The 5,014-nt window shown below is 44.5% G+C and overlaps 1 pseudogene; it reads left to right on the top strand.

The window, feature by feature from the left end:
• Positions 1–615: 615 nt before the first annotated feature.
• LOC114674843 (U6 spliceosomal RNA) lies at positions 616–715 on the top strand (annotated as a pseudogene).
• Positions 716–5,014: the final 4,299 nt, after the last annotated feature.

Raw genomic sequence — 5,014 nt, 5'->3', positions numbered from 1 at the left:
AATATTTAAAATTTGAATACTGAATATAAAATTTGAATATCTGTGTATTCGATAATATTACTGTATTGATGTTAAAGTTGTTGGTAATCATTATGAACTGAATGTTTGTGTTCTCCCACAATGCATATGTTGAAGTCCTAACACCCAATGTAATGGTATTTGGAGCTGAGGCCTTTGGGAAGGAAACATATTTAGATGAGGTCATGAGGGGCAGGACCCTCGTGATGAGATTAGTGTCCCCATAAACAGAGGAAGAGATGTCAGAGCTTTCTCTCTGTCTCCAACACGTGAGGACATAGTGAGAAGACAGCCGACTGGGTGCGTTGGCTCTTGCCTGTAATCCCAGCACTTTGGGAGGCCAAGGCAGGTGGATCACTTGGGTTGTGAGTTTGAGACCAGCCTAGCCAACATGGTGAAACCCCATCTGTACCAAAAAAACGAAAATTAGCCAAGTGTGGTGGTGCACATCTGTAATCCCAGCTACTCAGGAGGCTGAGGCAAGAGAATCGCTTGAACCCAGGAGGTGGAAGCTGCAGTGAGCCAAAATTGCACCACTGCACTCCAGCCTAGGTGACAGAGCAAGACTCCATCTCAAAAAAAAGAAAAAAAAAATATGCTCGCTTCAGCATATACTGAAATTGGAAGGATACAGAGAAGATTAGCACGACCCTTGTGCAAGGATGACACACAAATTTCTGAAGCATTCCATATTTTTAAAGTGTTCTACTATAAAGACACATGCACATGTATGTTTATTGTGGCACTGTTCACAATAGCAAAGACTTGGAACCAATCCAAATGCCCATCAATGATAGATTGAATAAAGAAAATGTGGCACATATACACCATGGAATACTATGCAGCCATAAAAAAGAATGAGTTCATGTCCTTTGCAGGAGCATGAATGAAGCTGGAAACCATCTATTCTCAGCAAACTAACACAAGAACAGAAAACCAAACACCTCATATTCTCACTCATAAGTGGGAGTTGAACAATGAGAACACATGGACACAGGGAGGGGAACATCACACACTGGGACTTGTCAGGAGGTGGGGAGCTAGGGAAGGGATAGCATTAGGAGAAATACCTAATGTAGATGATAGGTTGATGGGTGCAGCAAACCACCATGGCATGTGTATACCTATGTAACAAACCTGCATGTTCTGCACATGTACTCCAGAACTTAAAAGTATAATAATGAAGGAGAAGGTGAAGAAGAAGGAGGAAGACGGAGGAGGAGGAGTAGGAGGAGGACAGCCATTTGCAATCTGTAAGCCAGGAAGGGGGCCCTCACCAGGATCTGAGTCAGCTGACACCTTGATCTTACACCTTCGACCTCTGAAATTTTGAGAAAGAAGTGTGTGCTGTTGAGGTCACCCAGTCTATGGCATTTTGGTATAGCAGCCCAAGCCTACTAATACGGTCCTAATAGTACTTTGTTCTATAGGAGAATGCTGTTATTCTCAAGAGACACATGCTGAAGTTCTTAGGGTAGACTCATGATATCTGCAACTTGCTTTCAAATGCTTGGACCAATTATACGTAGATGATAGGTAGATAAATAGAAATAGAGATAGAGCAAGCAAAGAAGCAACTGTTAATAACTGGTGAATCTAAGAAAAGGATATTTGAGTGTTTACTATTTTTCCAACTTTTTTCAGATATGAAATTTTTATTTTATTTATTTTTTGAGACAGAGTCTCACTCTGTTGCACAGGCTGGAGTGCACAAACTTGGCTCACTGCAACCTCCATCTCCTGGGTTCAAGCGATTCTCCTGCCTCAGCCTCCCGAGTAGCTGGGACTACAGGCACGTGCCACCACGCCCAGCTAATTTTTGTGTTTTTAGTAGAGACAGGGTTTCACCATGTTGGCCAGGATGGTCTCGATCTCTTGACCTCATGATCTGCCTGCTTCGGCCTCCCAAAGTGCTGGGATTACAGGCATGAGCCACTACACCCAGCCGACATTTTCTAAATAAGAAGTTGGAAAGCGTAGAGTAAAATGATCTGAGAGAAAAAGAATCAAAATAATGACATTTCATATTGTTTTATAGTTTACAGTGTATTTTCACATATATTAATGTGATCCTTTCAAATATCCATGGAGGTTGATACATCGTGTGTTTTATCCTTATTTTGCAGTCTTCAAAAACATTTACTTAGTGCCTAACCATGTGCGAGGCATGGTACATACATCCTCTCTTTTCATTTCTACAAGAACTCCGGAAGGCAGATATCAGCTCTCCCATCCACGGAGGCTGTGGTGGGGTCCCGAAGCTAGCAATCTGCAGAGCTGGCATCTGAATGCAGCTTTGTCCGACTCTGAGGCCTGAGCTCATCCCTCTGTTGGCATCCTGTTTGTGATTCCTGTTTTACAGTTGTAGGAATGGAAACTCAGAGAAGTTAACTAACCTGTGCAGTGTCACACAGCTACTCAGGGGCAAAGCCAAAATTCAAGCCAGAACGTCAGTCTCCTATTCCAGAGCTCAGACCTCCTTCCAAAGCGCCTGTAATGAGCTCTCTGGAAACAGGTTCAGGCTCTAACCTAGTGGCTCATGTGATAAGAAGTCTCAGCACACAAGGGCCCTCAGCACAGGAAATTACTCAAGTTATTGGAGTGGAGCCAAGGAAAGGCCCCGAAGCTGAGAGCAGGCCTCACTCGGGAGACACTTTGTGAAAATAAAAGCAAGACTGCATTGACTCATTCATTTGATGCTCTGATTAAGAAGCATGAGTTGCCACTCCGTGTGATGGGGAGCTGTAAACTCCAGCCCTGGAGGCATAATCTGGCACAGATTCCCTTGGATGGGCAAATGGTATTCAGGCAGGACTACCATTTCTGGGAGGGGGAGACCAGGGCAAAGAGGTCAGGACTTGAAGCTCATAACCATGCTGCACTGATTTGTTTAAAAGTAAATATTATTTGGTTTTCATTTAATTTTAAACAAAATTTAAATTTTTAAATGAAAATTAAAATGTTCACTTAATTTGAGTTATTAAATTAAAAGGTAGTCTGCTTTACTGAAAGTCTTAGGCTGGAGAACAACCAAGTCCTTTGTGAAAATACTTAAATAAGAAGAGAACAGCAATCATACAGGAATCTAAGGGGACTGTGCATCTTGCTTTGGCACAGTTCAGTGCAGTGGAGACTTCTAAAGTGGGCTCTATGGACAGAGTCCTTCAGGGACCACCACCTGCCCCCATGCCCAACATTGAGGAGGAAACTCCAGCAGGGATCCACCAGGTGGCTCTAAAGCTAAGAAGGTGACCTCCTGGGTGTCCATCTTGAAACACAGAGCACCATTCGAACTGCCAGAGGGAGTGGACCAGCTGGCGCAGAGATCACAGAGCCCTGCGGTGATCAGCTGCCATCTGGATCTGCCCAGGTGCAAGCAAACTGCACAGCCCTGGAAGCTTCCTCAGGGCTCCAAGAGAGCATCTGCATGTTGGGAAGCCTGGGGTGTGCTGCAAGACCTTTGCTCTGACCATGGCAAAGCCTATGCATGCTAGGAGTCACATTGAACTCTTTTCTATTAATAATAACTTATCTGAGATTCTGCAGCGACTGTCGCTCTAGAATCTGCATTCAGGAATGATCAGCATCAGTGCCGAGTACCCAGGAGTGGCACATAGATTTAGGCAGAGATGTGGGAGCAGCTCTCAGTGAAGGATGATGTTGTGATTGGTGGCTGGAACCCACAAGTAGACACCAAACTGCTAACAGGGTGGTCGTGGAGGTAGATGTCTAGGCAAGCAGCCAAGATCAGTCATTCAGAGTCCATGCGGGTCTGACTTGAGACAGTGAATTCTGTAGAACTCCATACTTGTTCTGAAGTGATTTTGTTAGGCAGTCAGCTCTACCAGAGGCCTTTGTCCAGACTATCTGAAAGGCACCCGATGCAAGGGCTGCAAACCTCAACAGCAGAAGACTTGTGCTGAAACCCCTTCCAAATGCATTCTCTAGACTGGCCAGCTAATGTGTCTTCTTTGCTGTCCAGCTCGAATCTCCATCAGATTGTCTTTTTTAAACAATCCAAGTCTTTGCCGTGCCAAGCACCAGGAAAAGCATGATTTGCACATTTGAGAGCTAACAAAAAGAGTCCATCCAAGTGTCCTAGTGAATCTGTAGCCCAGCTGGGCTCACTTTTCCCTGTGTGCCCCACATGCCCACTGAGCCCCTCAGTGGTTGCCCAGACCACTTCCCCAGACCCCAGGGCCGAAAGAACCTTGTGTGGCTTAATCTCAGAGCAGAGTCCTCTGAGCTGGAGATGCTTGATTGAGAGACTGCTGGAGGGGCCTCCCCCAGTCGACCCAAAGATGTAATGCTGGTGCCACATCTTGTGACTTGCGGTATCAAAGCCTGCTGCTGGTGAAAAGGAAGCGATAGGGCTTCCACCCCTCAGAGGAGGTCAGTGGTCACTGTAATCAGAGGAGTGCTCTGTTCCATTTCAGTGACTCAATGGTCACATTATCCTTTAAAAATAAAAATAAAAAATTCACATGCTAGGCCTAATAATATTGCCTCTCTTCTCTTTCTCATTTTTCCTCTCTTCCCTCCCCCAGACTCTCCCTTACCCTTTTTTCTCTCTCTTTTTGTTGATGTGCAATGGACATACCATTAACCATTATAAAGTGCACAATTCAGTGGTGTTTAGTGCATTCGCAGTATCATGCAATCGCCACCTCTTTCTAGTTTCAAAACCTTTTCATCTCCCAGAATAACATCTGGTACCCATTAAGTAGTCACTCCCATTTCCCCCTCCCCCAGTCCCTGACAACCACAAATCTGCTTTCTACCTCTGTAGATTTGCGTGTTCTGGATATTTCATATAAAAGGAATGATGCAACATGTATTCTTTTTGTGTCCAGTTTCTTTCTCTTAGCACATTTTCCAGGTTCATCCAAGTCATAGCATGTATAATACTTCATTCCTTTTTGTGGCTACATGATATTCCATGGTGTGGGTAAACCACAACTTGCTTATCCATTCCTCTGTCGATGGTCGTTTCTTC

This window comes from Macaca mulatta, chromosome 1 (assembly GCF_049350105.2).
Source record: "Macaca mulatta isolate MMU2019108-1 chromosome 1, T2T-MMU8v2.0, whole genome shotgun sequence".
NCBI classification, from domain to species: Eukaryota; Metazoa; Chordata; class Mammalia; order Primates; family Cercopithecidae; genus Macaca; species Macaca mulatta.
Note: the sequence above shows the minus strand (reverse complement) of the source record. Positions and strands in the feature narration are given on the sequence as shown.